This window comes from Chionomys nivalis, chromosome 25 (genome assembly GCF_950005125.1).
Source record: "Chionomys nivalis chromosome 25, mChiNiv1.1, whole genome shotgun sequence".
NCBI classification, from domain to species: Eukaryota; Metazoa; Chordata; class Mammalia; order Rodentia; family Cricetidae; genus Chionomys; species Chionomys nivalis.
This window is the reverse complement of record NC_080110.1, coordinates 29,515,744-29,532,740: the sequence shown is the minus strand read 5'-3', so window position 1 is coordinate 29,532,740 and position 16,997 is coordinate 29,515,744. Positions and strand designations below refer to the sequence as shown.

The following is a 16,997-nucleotide window of genomic DNA, read 5'->3' as shown; positions in this document are numbered from 1 at the left end:
GTTCTTTAACTCGCTCTGTAAACCAGGCTGACCTCGAATAGATCCGCCTGCCTCTGCCTCCTGAGTGCTGGAATTAAGGGTGTGCACCACCATTGCCTGGACCCTTTTTTATTCTTTTAAAAGTTATTATGGGGCTGGAGAGATGGTTCATTGGTTGTGTGCACTAGTTGCTCTTCCAGAGACTCACGTTCGATTCCCAGCACCCACATGGCAGATCACAACTGTCTAAAACTCCAGTTCTCAGGATCCAACACCTTCACACAGACAGACATACACAATTGCTTGCTGTTCCAGAAGACCAGGTTTCATTCCTAGCACTTAGTGGTTGCTCACAATAGTTTATAACTCCGGTTCCTGGGGATATGATTCCTTCTTCTGGTCCTGCAGGCATGGACATGGTGTATAGACACACATGCAGGCAAAACATACATATATATGAAAAAGAACAAATTATTTTGGAAAAAAAAGAGGTATAAATAAAAAACAAACCAGAACCCTATAATGGGCAATAAGGAATTTTGACTTATGTGTGTTATATTTATCAACTTTATTAGGGATTAAAAATAAGTAAACAGCCGGGCGGTGGTGGCGCACGCCTTTAATCCCAGCACTCGGGAGGCAGAGGCAGGCGGATCTCTGAGTTCGAGACCAGCCTGGTCTACAAGAGCTAGTTCCAGGACAGGCTCCAAAACCACAGAGAAACCCTGTCTCGAAAAACCAAAAAGAAAAAAGAAAAAAAAATAAGTAAACAATTTAAATATTCATCAAATGCAACAATACATCCCTTATATATTGATAATATCTATAACTTTATGTGTACATGTATGCATAAGGATGCGTGTACCTGTGCATGCACATCTGGAGGAGGCCAGAGGTCAACATTAAGTGTTCTCTATTCTACCATTTCGCTTTTAAGATTTGTTTTATTTATTTGTGTCTCTGTGTGCTCATGAACACATGCATGTAGGTGCTTAGGGAGACCAGAAGAGGGGCTGGTTCCCTTGGAGCTGGCATATAGCTCTTGTGAGCCCCCTGACGTGGGGTTTAAGAGTCAAACGAGTTCTCTGCAAGAGTAACAAGCATTCTTCCCCCCCCCCCCGGACTTTATGTGCATTGGTGTGAGGGTGTCAGATTGCATGGAATTGGAGTTACAGACAGTTGTGAGCTGCTGTGTGGGTGCTGGGAATTGAACCTGGGTCCTTTGAAGAGCAGCTAGTGCTCTTAACCACTGAACCATCGCTCCAGCTCCAAGAGTAACAAACATACTTAGTGACTGAGCCACCTCTCCAACTCCCCATCTGCTCTTTCTATTTTTAAAATTATTTATATTGTTTTCCACATTATTTTTTGAGGCAGCGTCTCACTGAGTGTGGAGCTCACTGTTTCAACTAGAAGGTCAGCAAGTGCCCAGTGTCTGCCTGTCTCTGAATTGCTGACTCCAGTATTGAAATTTAGATATGTATGACTATGCCCGTATTATATGTCTGAACTCATATATTCATGTTTGTACAGTAGGTATTTTACCCACTGAGGTACCTCTCTAGTTCCTATACCTTTTTTTCCCCCCAAAAAACATAAAACAACTTTCAAAACAATTCACTGAAAAAGGCAGGCATTATTATTATTATTATTATTATTATTTATTTTGGTACTAAGAATCAAATTTAGAGATTTACATGTACTAGGGAAGCACTACCTTTGAACTGTATTCCTAGCCTTGTTTTACATTTTTGGAAATCTATAATATATAACTTAATAGAAGACAGATTCTTTTGTTGAAGTCTATAATGAAAATTCAGCCCCAAAGACATATATTTGAAAGAAGCTGTGTTTCAGTATCTCCTTCATTTATGGACATTTTTCCTTGACTCTATGTCCTGTATAGTGTAGTGGATAAATGGTACTTCTCTGCTCCCTTCCTCAACCTTCTCCCCTCCCTTCTTCCTTCCTGGGTTTTTGTGAGACAAGGTTCTGCTGTTTGGTTCATGTTGGCCTTAGACTCTTGTACTGCTTACACTTAAGATCTTCCTCCTTTAGCCTCTGTACTGTTGGGGTTATGGGCATGTGCCTGAGGGTACATTGTTGACTCTGAAAGCATTAGTGGAGTTTTGTCCTTGGTGTCATTAAAATTTATTCGTATGTTTGGGAATGTGGTTCTATAGGTACACGTTTCTAGTTTCAATCTAGGTACTACATCTGGTAAACTGAATAAATCTTTACCCATCAATGAGTTGGAAATATTATGAGTTGGTTGGCTGACAACTTTTTTCTTTTGAGACAAAGTCTCACTGTATATCTTTGTCTGACCTGGAATTCTCTGTGTAGATCAGGCTGGCTTCAGACTCACAGAGATCTGCCTGCCTCTCTTCCCCAAGTGCTGGGATTAGAAGTGTGCACCAACACCACTGGCCCAGATTGACAAGTATTGATTCACTGAATGATGCAGCCCTTCCAAATGTTTGACCCAGTTCATATGTGAGTATATATGTGGTGTAGAAGTGTGTGTGTGTGTGTATAGCAGAAGTATTCTATATTTACTATTCTGTCAAGAAGAATAGTAAAGACATGAATGTGAGCTGCAGAGATGGGTCAGGGGTTAAGAGCACTTGTTCTAACCAGGTGGTGATGATATACACTTTTAATCCCAGCATTTGGGAGGCAGAGGTGGGTGGATCTGAGTTTGCGGCCAGCCTGGTCTACAGAGCAAGTTCCAGGATAGCTAGGACTACACAGAGAAACCCTGTCTCAAAAAACCAAACCAAACCAAACAAAAACAACAAAAAACCAAAAACAACAACAATAAAACACTCATTCTTACAGAATATCAGGATTTCATTTCCAGGGCCCACATGAAAGTTGGCAAGTGGCCATAAGTTCCACAGAGTCCAGCACCCTCTTCTGATTTCTGCAAGCACCAGGCTAACACTCACAGACATATACACAAGCAAAATACTCATACATTAAATAAATAAAGCATTTTTTAAAAGGCATGAATATGTTTGATGTGATTTGATGGTTTTGACGATAATCCCAGTGCTTGGGAGGCTGAGAGTCGGACACTGACTAAAGCAGCGGAAGGACAGTGACAATACATGAGCTAAAGGGCAGAGATCATAGTCAGCATATTCATGAAAGAGGCCAGGTAGAGCACACCTTCATTCCGAGCACTGGGAGGAAGAGGCAGGTGGGACTCTCTGTATAGCCTGGCTCTATACACAAGAGTTTCAGGCTAACCAAAGCTACATGATGAAACACTGACTGTTAAAAAAAAAATCAGAAAAATAACTGCAGCTGTATGAAACATATCTAGACATTCCCCCTCATTATCTTGTAATCAATATAGTATAACTGTAGCACAAATTCTAATTGGTCTTAATAATAATAAAAAAAAATCTGACCAGAGTCAGATAAAGGGTTAATGCTGAAGGATCAGACAAGCAAACAGCCAGCCACTAGAAAGACTTTTTACCTCTACCAATGCTCAGACCAAAGGGGAGATCCTGTCCTCAGACTGTCTCCTCAGACTTTGTCCTCAGACTGCAACTGTCTTCACCAAACTTCAGACTGCACTACCTCCCTGTCTACTTCTGCCTTATATTTCTCTCTCCGCCCAGCCCATATCACTCCTGTCTCCACCTCCCTAGTGTTGGAATTAAAGGAATGGGATCCCAAGTGCTGGGATCACCTTTGTGTGAGCAGTTTCTCTTTTAGACAGATTCAATCTCATGTAGCTCAGGGTGGCCTCAAACTAATAGAGATCACTCTGCTTCTGTCTCTCGAGTCCTGGGATTAAAGGTGTGGCCACTACTCCCTGGCCTCTAGTGTCTTAGCTCTGCACTCTGATATTCAGGCAAGCTTTATTTGTTAAAACATAAATTGAGTATCACTACATATACCATCTGTCTATGTCGTATTAGGTATAATGTAGAAATGATTGCGATATCTAGGTATGCTGAGTGTGCTGATGCATATGTATCCCCGCATTTAGAAGACTGAACAATTTGGAGAATGTGAAGCTGCCCTTGTTAGGGCTTCTGTTTCTGTGAAGAGACACCATAACCACAGAACCTTTTGTGAAGGAAGACATTTAATGGGGTGACTTACAGTCCATTATCATCATGGTGAGTGATGATGGCGTACAGGCAGACATGGTACTAGAGAAGGAGCAGAGAGTGGAGAAGGAGCTATATCTTGATCCTGCAGGCAAGGAAGTGGTCTGTCACATTGGGTGTAGCTTATGTATAGGAGACCTCAAAGCTCACAGTGACACATTTCTCCAACAAGGCCACCCCTCCCTTTAGTGCCACTCCTTTTGTGGACTGTTTTTTTTCAAACTACCACAGAAGCCAGTCTGAGTTATATAACAAGACCTCAAGTTTTCACACACCCCCAAAGTATAGATACACAGAGTATATGCAAATATACAACTTAGTGAGTGTATTGAGGTTTTGTTATCTGTAGGAGCTAGAAGAGTTGATGTGGAGGATGGAGGATATCGAGAAGTGACTATAAGATTATTAAGTTTTACTATTTCACTATGGGCATTCTCTTATTTTTAACATCAGTTGTGCTAGGACTTAAACTGAAAACCTTCTATATCATATCAAGTACTTTACCACAAACTATCCTGATTTAATTTTTATTTCTTAGACATTCTAGTGAGAGATTCTAGTTTTTTAAGTTGAAAGTGTAGAGACGTAAAAATATACTAATAGTTTTGTTTTTTGTTTTTTTTATTCTAAATATTTATTTATTATGTATACAATATTCTGTCTGTGTGCATGTCTGCAGGCCAGAAGAGGGCACCAGACCTCCTTACAGATGGTTGTGAGCCACCATGTGGTTGCTGGGAATTGAACTCAGGACCTTTGGAAGAGCAGGCAATGCTCTTAACCACTTAGCCAGGCGGTGGTGGCGCACGCCTTTAATCCCAGTACTCGGGAGGCAGAGGCAGGCGGATCTCTGTGAGTTCGAGACCAGCCTGGTCTATAAGAGCTAGTTCCAGGACAGGCTCCAAAACCACAGAGAAACCCTGTCTCGAAAAACCAATAAAAACAAAAACAAAAAACAAAAGACAAGGTCTCATATAGCCCAGGCTGTCTCTGAATTTATTATATATAGCTGAGAATTACCTTGAACTTCTTTCTGATTCTCCTACTTCCACATCTGTGTCCCCAGTGCCGGAATGGCAGGCAGGTCCCCACCACACCAGGCTTTGTGAGTGCTAAGAAAGCACTCTGCCTGCTGAGCTAATGCCGTACCTTTGCTATTGGTCTTGTTATGTAGCCTAGGCTGACCTTGAGATAACCTCCTGCTTTCAACTCCAGTGCTTGAATTACAGGGATGTGTGGCCGCGGCTGTTTTTTGTTTTGTTTTTGTAGTGCTAGCAAATAGTTTGCCACTGAGCCCCTTCCCCAGGTCTACTGTTAGATTTTGATTAGTGTTCCTACCTTGACAAAATTAAAAACAGAAGGAGAGCTGGTGAAATATTTCAGTAGGGGTCTGGAGACATAGTTCAGCAATTCAAAAACATTTGTTGCTCTTCCCAGACACCTGACACACACATGGTGCACATACATACATGCAGGCAGACACACATGCATAAATAAATAGATCTAAAACCAAAATGCCTAAGTGGTAAAGAGCTTATGCAGCATGCACAGGCCTTGGTTTCAAGCCCCAACACTACCAAGACAGTAAGTACAAACACCATCTTAGTCTTACTGTGAAACTGCTTTGACTTCGTAGGTCTCCTGAGACCTCATTTTTTTTTCCCAAAATGTTCCAGATGTGTTGCATATTCAGAGGAAATTGAGGTGAAATAAAAGCAGAGATCTGCCTGTCTCTGGCTCCCAGATGATGGGATTAAAGGTGTGTGCCACTATTCCTGACATAAAAGCATAGTGTTAAAGTTGACCACACATAGCTTATTTCTAAACTCAAGATTAGAAACTCATCATGAGAAAAAACGATAGAGGTGAGATCACAAAAGCACCTTGCTGAGCAGTGTACAAATATTCTCTGGCTAGTGAAAATGGCCAATGAGGCTGGAGAAATGGCTCAGCGGTTAAGAGCATTCGTTGCCTGCCCTTCCTTCCAAAGGTCCTGAGTTTGATTCCCGGCAACCACATAGTGGCTCACAGCCATCTGTAATGAGGTCTGGTGCCCTCTTCTGGCCTGCAGGAAAAAAAATGGCCAATGAATGATTTTATTCATTTATTTACTTTTGGTTTTTCTAGACAGATTTTATTTGTGAAGCCCTGGCTGTCTTGGAATTCGCTCTGTAGACCACATGGGCCTTGAACTCACAGTGATCCACCTGCCTCTGCCTCCTGAGTGCTGCCTGGCTTTTAAATTTTATGTTAATAGAATCATATATAGAACCATATATCCTGTTTTGTTGTTGTTTTTCAACATTGTCTTTGATATTAATGAATATAGTTACATATAGCAATGGTGTTTTCTTTATCATTGCTTTATAATAGTATATTGTGTATTCATGCCATTTTTTTTCTATATAGTTGTTCGTTTCTAGTTTGGATCATTATGAACAATATTACTAGGATTATTGTTGTACATGTTGTGTAACGTTCTTGTTTTGTGAGCCAGTCACTTCCAATGGTTATCTATACCTTGGAATGTTGATAGGTTATAGTCTGTGTGTATATTTAGCATTAGTAAGTATTGTCAGTTTTCCAAAATGATTGTATTATTTATTCATCAGTAAAGCTATGAGTGTTCTGAATGTATGCTATTTTAAAAAATTATGTATATATTTTTAAAATAGGATCTTTCTGGGATTACAGGCATATGACATTCATGCTGAGGTAATCTCTCCTCCCCACCTTCTTTTTAAACTTATTGTTGGAATAAAGCATTTTGGGTCAAAGGATGAGGATTTTTCTGTGATTTCTTAACATGGCCAGGAATTGATGTTTTGACTGTGAAACTGTTTTTTTTTAGTTCACCGCCATAACACATCACCTGTTCCCCAGTTCACCCCACAGCACACATCACCTGTTCCCCAGTTCACCACCATAACACATCACCTGTTCTCCAGTTCACCCTACGCCACATTGGTAATTACTCATGTTAACGCGTTGGTCTTTTTATGGGCTCTCTTTTAGCTTTTCTATGACTAATCATTCATTTGGAGTTGCTAATTATGGGCCTGAAGTAACTTTTTGGGGGGTGGTGGTCAAGTTTCCAAGTAAAGGCATAGAAGGAAGACCCCCCCCCATAGCAGAAGAAGGTATACCTAGGCTATACCTTCCTTGAGCAGACAGTGGGCTTGTTTGTTTTGTTTTTTTGCTTTTCCAAGACAAGCTTTCTCTATGTAACAGTCCTGGCTGTCCTGGAACTCATTCTGTAGACCAGACTGGCCTTGAACTCATTGAGATTCACCTGTCTCTGCCTCCTGAGTGCTGGTATTAAAGGTGTGTGCTTTAACAGTGTTGTTATCTGAAGTAAAGAAGAATTTTGTGCGTGGCTAGGATGTCACTGTTAGTCTTTTAGGAGGAACACTGAAGCCCTGGTGACTTGACAGTGTGTGTTGTACAGTGACTGAGTCTCATATAGTAACTATCACAGCCCAGATTTAGAGATGACCAGAGTTGAAAATCCAGCTGATTTGCAGAGTTAGGACAAGGATCCAGGTTATAAAAATGCAAGCAAAAGACACAAAAGGTGCCACTGTGGGTCTTGAACTGGACCTCTTTATTGTCCATGAGGTCTCAATGTGTTAATATTTAACATTCTTTTAACTTTTGGTTATTTATTTATTTGAGGTTAAACTTGTTTCTTAAATGAGATGCCATCCCAACAATGGACTCATGGGAACTGTGCATTTCTTCAGGTAATAACAGTCAAAATGTATGAAGCTGTAAACAGAAACTGCTAGTTTGTTTCCCAGCCACCCAGACCCAAATAATTACACAGAAACTATTAATTGCAACACTGTTTAGCCTGTGATTCACACACATTTCTAGCTAGCTCTTACATCTTAAATTAACCTATTTCTATTAATTGTGTATCACCACGAGGCTGTGGCCTACTGGAAAGGCTCTGGTCATATTTCTCCTTCAGCAGCTACATGGCATCTCTCTGACTCCACCTACTCTCTCTATATGTCTTCCAGCCTGGCTATATTCTGCCCTGCCATAGGCCGAAGCAGTTTTATTCATCAGTCAATAAAAGCAGCACATATACAGCAGGACGCCCACACCATGAAGCAGTTTCTGTATCCAGGCAGCAAGCTAAGCATTACACTGGCATTCCCACTTAACCCTCACATAACCCTGTGTGGTTAGAAATTATATTGCATCTGTTTAATAGGGGAGGAAATTTAAATTCAAGGAGAATATCAAACGAGTTCATATCAGTAAATGATATGACTCTAGAGTGGTTTTGCTTGAACTACTGAATTTTTTGTTTTGATTTTGAGACAGGGTTTCTCTGTGTAGCCGTGGCTGTCCTGGAACTCCCTCTGTAGATCAGGCCATATAACTAGCCAGCACAATTGACCAGGCTGACTGATTTCACTCTGATCAGGATGGCTTCGCTCAGGCTCCCATGTTCTGAATAGTTGGGCCCAGCTAAGTAGAATTACTCGCTGGAACTACTTCTTTTACCTAATGCTAGAGGTGGTGGTATGTTAATACAGGCCTCTAATTCCAGCATCCAGGAAGCTGAGGTAGAAGGATCGCTAAACTATCCCCTCAGTATTACCGAGTTTTCAATTTGTTCCCATTAATGGTAAAGTGCTGCTTATATCGGTTGATTACAAACCTGTGACGGTTCACGTGGCAGAAAGTACTCTAGTATTAAGCTGCATCTCTAGCCTATGGAGTTTTGAAATAAGCCTTTACTTTGGATTCCGGGGGTAGCCTGGAACTTGTTCTGTAGTTCAGACTGTTATTAAATTTGGTCTCTCTTTCGTGTTTCTTCTGAGAGCTAGGATTGCAGATCTGTACTACCAAGCCCAGCACCTTACTGTGATTTTTCTTTTACATTGCCTTCGTAACTAATGGTTTAGAACGTTTTTAATGTGCTTGTCCATTTATTTATGTCCTTTGAAGAAGTGTTTTGTTTAAATTTATTTGTATGTGTGTGGTGGAGTGCACACTGTCCATGTGTGCCGTGGCACATCTGTAGAGGGTGGCTCGGAGGGGTTCTGTCCTTCTGCCATGTGGCTTTCATGGCTTAAACTCAGGTTGTCAGGCTTGGTGGCAGTGCCTTTATTCTATTGAGCCATCTGGCTGGCCTGTTTCCTATTTTTTTTTTTAAATAATTTATATTATGCACATTGGTGTGAGGGTGTTAGATACCCTGGACCTGGAGTTACAGACAGTCACAGGCTGTCAAGTGGGTTCTGGGAATTGAACTGGGGTCCTCTGGAAGAAAGTCCAGTGTTCTTAACTGCTGAGCCATCTCTCCAGCCCTGTTTCTGTGCTTTTTAACTCCAAAAATTCTATTTGGTTTTTTAGCATCTTAATGATTCTTATTTATTTTATTTACAAAATTTTTATGTGTATGGATATTTTGCCTACATGTCTTTGTACCACTTTCATGACTGGTGCCTATGGTGATCAGAAGAGGGCACCGGATGACCTGGAAATGGAGTTACAGACAGTTTCAAACTGCCATGTGGCTGCTGGGAATTGAGCCCGGATCCTCTGTTAGAAGAACCAGTGCTCTTCACTGCTGAGCTGTATCTTTTTGGTTTTTCGAGACAAAGCTTCTTTGGGTAGCCTTGGCTATCCTGACACTCATGCTGTAGACCAGGCTGGCCTCACACTCACAGAGATCCACCCGTCTCTGCCTCCCAAGTGCTGGGATTAAAGGCATGCACCACCACTGAATAGCTGAGCCATATCATTTTTTATTTTATTGATATTGAGCTCTACATTTTTCTCTGCTCCCCTCCCTGCCTCTTCCCTCTCCCCTTCAACCCTCCCCCAGGGTCCCCATGCTCCCAATTTACTCAGGAGATCTTGTCTTTTTCTACTTTCTTCTTCCCATGTAGATTAGATCTATGTAAGCCTCTCTTAGTGTCCGCATTGTTGTCTAAATTCTCTGGGATTGTGGTTTGTAGGCTAGCTTTCTTTGCTTTATGTTTAAAAACCATCTGTGAGTGAGTACATGTGATAATTTCTGTGTCTGGGTTACCTCACTCAAAATAATGTTTTCTAGCTCCATCCATTTTCCTGCAAAATTCAAGCTGTCGTTATTTTTTCTGCTGTGTAGTACTCCATTGTGTAAATGTACCACGTTTTTCTTATCCATTCTTTGGTCGAGGGGCATTTAGGTTGTTTCCAGGTTCTGGCTATGACAAACAAAGCTGCTATGAACATAGTTGAGCACATGTCCTTGTGGCACAATTGAGCATCCTTTGGATATATACCCAAAAGTGGTATCACTGTGTCTTTTTTTTTTTTTTTAAATGTTGCCTTTTCTCTCTTTTTTTATATTTATTTATTTATTACATATACAATATTCTGTCTGTGTGTATGCCTGCAGACCAGAAGAGGGCATCAGACCCCATTACAGATGGTTGTGAGCCACCATGTGGTTGCTGGGAATTGAACTCAGGACCTTTGGAAGAGCAGGCAATGCTCTTAACCTCTGAGCCATCTCTCCAGCCCCATCACTGTGTCTTGAGGAAAGTTGTTTCCTAATTTTCTGAGAAATCACCACACTGACATTGAAAGGGGCTGTACCAGCTTACATTCCCACCAGCAGTGCAGGAGTGTTCCCCTTTCCCTACAACCTCTCCAGCATAAGTTGTCATCAGTGTTTTTGATCTTGGCCACTCTTACAGGTGTAAGATGGAATCTCAGAGTTGTTTTGATTCGCATTTGTCTGATGACTAAGGATGTTGAACATTTCCTTAAGTGTCTTTCATCCATTTTAGATTCCTCTGTTGAGAGTTCTCCATTCAGGTCTGTACTCCATTTTTTATTGGATTATGTGATCTTTTGGTGTCCAATTTCTTGAGTTCTTTGTATATTTTGGAGATCAGACCTCTGTCTGATGTGGGGTTAGTGAAGATCTTTTCCCATTCCGTAGACTGTCGTTTTGTTTTGTTGACCATGTTCTTTGCTTTACAGAAGCTTTTCAGTTTCAGGAGGTCCCATTTATTAATTGTTTCTCTCAGTGTCTGCTGCTGTGGTTCTATTTAGGAAGTGGTTCCCTGTGCCAATGCGTTCAAGTGTACTTCCCACTTTGGACTTGAGTTTTGTGCATGGTGATAGATATGGGTCTATTTTTATTTTTCTACATGTTGATATCGTTATGCCAGCACCACTTATTAAATATGCTTTCTTTTTTCCATTTGATAATTTTTGCTTCTTTATCAAAGATCGGGTGTTTGAAGATGTGTAGATTGATATCCAAGTCTTCTATTCGTTTCCATTGGTCCTCCTGTCTGTTCTTATGCCAGTACCAGGCGGTTTTCAATACTGTAGCTCTGTAGTAGAGTTTGAAGTCAGGGATTGTGATGCCTCCAGAAGTTCTTTTATTGCACAGGATTGTTTTGGCTATCCTGGGTTTTTTGCTTTTCCAAATGAAGTTGAGTACCGTTATTTCGAGGTCTTTGAAGAATTTTGCTGGGATTTTGGTGGGCATTGTGTTGAATCTGTAGATTGCTTTCGGTAAGATTGCCATTTTTACTATATTCTGCCTACCCAAGAGCATGGGAGTGTCACGGCCCCCTCATCCAGCAAGGAAGACACGCAACACCGGAGCTCTTCTTGCTAAGCAGTTTATTTTAGGACTTTATTCACAGCAATCTTTTCCCTTCTCTTTCTCTCCCTCTCTCTCTCCGGGCAAACCTCTCCCAGCCCTTAAGTAGGCCTGGGTCGCCAACCCCAGATAGCCAGGTGGGCACTGCCCATAGGTCCACGCAAATGCAAGCGGCTGACAATCATTGCGTGATAATAGCATAAGTCAGGCTTTAGTCATAGGAGTTGATTATCACAGAGAGCGCTCGCTTTCGGGATCGCGGAGGGCGGGAGCCAGCACCATCAGGTGTGACTCCACACAGCTCTCTACATTGCCATCAGGTGTGGCTGCATGCAGCTCGCTACATGGGAGGTCTTTCCACTTTCTGGTGTCTTCTTTAATTTCTTCAAAGATTTAAAGTTCTTGTCATACAAGTCTTCCACTTGTTTGGTTAGAGTTATGCTATTTGTGGCTATTGTGAAGGGTGTTGGTTCTCTGATTTCTTCTCCAACCCTTTTATCATCTGTGTACGGGGGGCTACTGATTTTTTTAAGTTAATCTTGTATCCTGCTACATTACTGAAAGTGTTTAAGAGTTGTAGAAGTTCCTTGGTAGAATTTTTGGGATCACTTACGTAAACTATCATATTGTCAGCAAACAGTGAGAGTTTGACTTCTTTTCCAATTTGTATCTCCTTGATCTCCCTTTGGTGTCTTATTGCTCTAGCTAGGACCTCAAGAACTGTATTGAATAGATATGGAGAGAGTGGACAACCTTGTCTTGTTCTTTTTAGTTTTTTGAGACAGGGTTTCTCTGTAGCTTTGGAGCTTGTCCTGGCACTAGCTCTTGTAGACCAGGCTGGCCTCGAACTCACAGAGATCCGCCTGCCTCTGCCTCCCGAGTGCTGAGATTAAAGGCGTGCGCCACCACCGCCCGGCCCTTGTCTTGTTCTTGATTTCAGTGGAATCGCTGGGAGTTTCTCTTCATTTAGTTTGATGTTGGCTGTTGGCTTGCTGTATATTGCCTTAATTATGTTTAGGTATGTTCCTTGTATCCCTGCTCTCTCCAAGACCTTATCATGAAGGGATGTTGTATTTTGTCAAATGCTTTTTTTGCATCTAATGAGATGATCATGTGGTTTTTATTTTTCAGCTTGTTTATATGGTTGATTACGTTGACAGATTTTCGTATTTTGAACCATCCTTGCATTTGTGTGGTGAAGCCGACTTGGTCATGGTGGATGATGATTCTGATGTGTTCTTGGATTTGATTTGCTAGTATTTTATTTAGTATTTTTGCATCAGTGTTCATGAGTGAGACTGGTTTGTAATTCTCTTAGTATTGTCTTTCTGTAGTTTGGGTATCAGGGTAATTATAGCCTCATAAAAACAGTTTGGCAATGTTCCCTCTGTTTCTATTATATGGAATAATTTGAGGAGTATTGGTATTAGTTCTTCTATGAAAGTCGTGTAGAGGGACTGGAGAGATGGCTCAGCGGTTAAGAGCACTGACTGCTCTTCCAGTGGTCCTGAGTTCAATTCCCAGCAACCACATGGTGCCCTCTTCTGGCCTGCAGGCATACACACAGACAGAATATTGTATACATAATACATAAATAAATATTTTTAAAAAAAAGAAAAAAGAAAAAAAAGAAAGTTGTGTAGAATTCTGAGCTGAAACCATCTGGTACTGGGCTTTTTTTTTGGTTGGGAGACTTTTGATTACTGTTTCTATTTCTTCAGTAGTTATATATCTGTTTAATTTGCTTATCTGGTCTTGATTTAATTTTGGTAAGTGATATTTATCCAGAAAGTTGTCCATTTCCTTTAAGTTTTCCAATTTTGTGGAGTACAGGTTTTCAAAATATGACCTGACCATCCTCTGTATTTCCTCTGTGTCTGTTGTTATGTCCCCCTTTTCATTTCTGATTTTGTTAATTTGGATATTCTCTCTCTGCCTTTTGTTTAGTTTGGATAAAGGTTTGTCTATTTTGTTGATTTTTCTCGAAGAACCAACTCTTTGTCTCATCGATTCTTTGTATTGTTTTCTTTGTTTCTATTTTGTTGATTTCAGCTCTCAATTTGATTATTTCCTGCTGTCTAGTTCTCTTAGGTGAGTTTGCTTTAATTTGTTAATTTGTGCATTTTTTGTTCTAAAGTTTTAAAATGTTTTGTTAATTCACTAGTGTGGGATTTTTCCAGCTTCTTTATGTAGGCGTTTAGTGCTATGACCATACCTAACACTGCTTTCATTGTGTCCCATAAATTTGGGTATGTTGTGTGGTCATTTTCATTGGATTTTAGGAAGTCTTTAATTTACCCTTTAATTTCTTCCTTGACCCATTGATGATTCAGGTGAGCATTGTTTAATTTCCATGTGTTTATGGGGTTTCTGGAATTAGTATTGCTGTTGACGTCTAGTTTTAAAGCATGGTGATCTGATAAGGTACATTGGGTTATTCCAATTTTTTTGTATTTGTTGAGGTTTGTTTTGTTACCGAGTATGTTGTCAATTTTTAAGAAGGTTTCATGAGGTGCTAAGAAGAAGAAGGTGTACTCTTTTCTGTTTGGATGGAATATTCTATAGATGTCTGTTAAGTCCGTTTGAGTCATAACATCTTTTAGTTCTCTTATTTCTCTGTTCATTTTATTGTCTGATTGACCTGTCCAGTGAGGGGAGTGTTGAAGTCTCCCACTATCAGTGTGTGGGGTTTAATATATAATTTAAGCTTTAGAAGTATTTCTTTTATATATGAGGGTGTCCTTGTATTTGGGGCATAGATGTTCTGTATTGAAATTTCCTCTTGATGGATTTTTCCTGTGACTAATATGAAATGTTCTTCTTTGTCTCTTTTGACTGATTTTAGCTTGAAGTCTATTTTGTTAGATATTAGGTTGGCTACACCTGCTTGTTTCTTAGGTTCATTTGATTGGTATATTTTTTCCCAATCTTTTACTCTGAGACGATGTCTGTCTTTGAGGTTGAGATGCATTTCTTCTATGCAGAAGAGGATGGATTCAGTTTTTGTATTCAATCTGTTAGCCTGTGCCTTTTTATAGGTGAGTTGAGTCCATTTATATTAAGGGATATTAATGATCAGTGGTTGCTATCTTCTGTTAATTTAGTTTTCTTTGTTGGTGATGTTAATTTGTGCATTTTTTTTCCTTCGGGATTTGCTGTAATGAGATCATCAATTGTCTGTGTTTTTGTTGGTGTTTTCCTCTAGAGTCACTGGTCTGGCTGAGGCCTCTGGTTTCTGTGCACTGTCAGTTCTGGGCCCGCACTGGGGACCTGTTAGATGTCCTGTTGTTGCCTTGTGTTCAGTGGTCTCTTTGAAGGCACTGGTTCAGAGCTCTTTGGAAGCTTAAATCTGTTTTGAAGTTCTGAGGAAGTTCTTGGTCTAGATACTGAAGGACCTTTGTAAATCTGAAGCCCACTGAATTCAGTTCTTCTGATAACACATTATTTCACAGTGCCACAGTACCAGTTTCTGCATTCTTTAATTAAACAGTGTATTCTTGCTAGCAATTTTTGTAGCCAGTTGGTTCCTGTGCCTCTTATCACTGGTTAGTCTGTAAATAGTAAAGACTTCAGTTTGTACAAACCACAGTATGGAGATCTTTCTACTTACTGCCCTGTGTTATCTTTCGTCTGTGCACATACTCTGATTTACTGGAGTGGTTGATGGCTTCCATTTGTGGTTTTCAGTTTGTAAGCACTTAATTTGAGGGACATAGTCATAAATAGTATTTTGTTTTTTTGTTTTGAGAAGATTTTTTGTTTTGTTAGCTTCAGTTTTTTGACTCTTTGTGTTTTCTGTGTATATAGTTGCTGTCTGCTAATAAGGAACGATTTCCTCCCTAACTCTGTTCGTCTTGTTTCTTTTTCCAGCTTATTGCATTGATTAGGACTGTGATCTTGAATAGTGCCTTGCCTTTTTCTCATCCAAATGGAGAAACATTTTTGGTTTTTCGAGACAGTTTCTCTGTGTAGCCCTGTCTGGGAACTCATTCTGTAGACCAGGCTGGCCTCGAAATGATCCGCCTGCCTCTGCCTCCAGAGTGCTGGAATTAAAGGAGTGCACCACTGCCTCCTCTCAGAGAAACACTCATTCTTTGTATGTTTGACTATATTAAAACAAGACAGTTTAAGCCAGGCACCATGACTCACTTGTAATTCCAGGACTTGGGAAGCAGGAGCAGTAGGATCACTGTGAGTCCATGGTTAGCATCGTTTATATAGCATCTTACAAACTAGCTGTAGCTACATAGTGAGAGCTTGATTTTTGTTTTGTTTGGTTTGTTTTTTCTTTTTTTAAAATATTTTTAATGGTTTATTATTTTTATTTTATGTGAATTGGTGTTTTGCATGCATGTATATCTGTGTGAGGCTGTCAGATCCCTGGAACTGTAGTTACACACAATTGTAAGCTGCCATACAAGTGCTGGGAATTGAACCTGGGTCCTCTGGAATAGCAAGCACTGCTCTTAACTACTGAGCCATCTCCCCAGCCGTTTTCTTTTCCTTTTAAAGATAGTTTCCTTCCTGAGCATTTTAGTTATAAATTGGTTTTCAATTTTGTCATTTTTTTTTAAGATTTATTTATTATGTATACAACATTCTGCCTCCATGTATGCTGACACACCAGAAGAGGGCGCCAGATCTCATTACAGATGGTTGTGACCCACCATGTGGTTGCTGGGAATTGAACTCACGTCCTGTGGAAGAACATAGGGTCGCTTAACCTCTGAGCCATCTCTCCAGCCCCGGTTTTGTCAGGTTTTTTTGTCTTTTGTTTACATTATGTATTAATCTGTGATTGACCTTCAAATTTATTATGCTTTATTGTCTGTTTTTAAACCCATTGAGTAGCCGGACGGTGGTGGCACACACCTTTAATCTCAGCACTTGGGAGGCAGAGGCAGGTGGATCTCTGTGAGTTTGAGGCCAGCCTGGTCTACAAGACCTAGTTCCAGGACAGGTTCCAAAGCTACAGAGAAACCCTGTCTCGAAAAAAAACCAAAAAAACAATAACAAAAAAATAAATAAACCCATTGAGTAAATTATTTGTATTTTGGTCGTTATAGTTTGTGATTCTAAAGTTTTCAGTTTTATTTCTGTATATATTGTATTTCAGTTTAATAGTGTTGTACCTTGTTGAAACATTTGTATAATATGTACCTAAAGGTCATTGTCAGATAATTAATTCCAATATCTGTCCATCTTGATTTTTTGATTATTCATGTCTTGTTTTATGCAAATTGAAATAATCTTGA

The 16,997-nt window shown here is 40.2% G+C and overlaps 1 protein-coding gene across 18 annotated transcripts in view; it reads left to right on the top strand.

Moving 5' to 3' along the window:
• The window catches only part of R3hdm2 (R3H domain containing 2), a 111,876-nt gene that overhangs the window by 12,153 nt on the left and 82,726 nt on the right, over positions 1-16,997 (top strand). The window contains exon 4 of one of the 18 annotated variants that reach the window (XM_057758136.1): positions 2,326-2,475. The exons of the other annotated variants lie outside the window; for them this stretch is intronic. The gene's annotated coding sequence lies outside the window, so the exon portion shown is untranslated. The remainder of the gene's footprint in view (positions 1-2,325; positions 2,476-16,997) is intronic. 18 annotated transcript variants of the gene reach the window in all.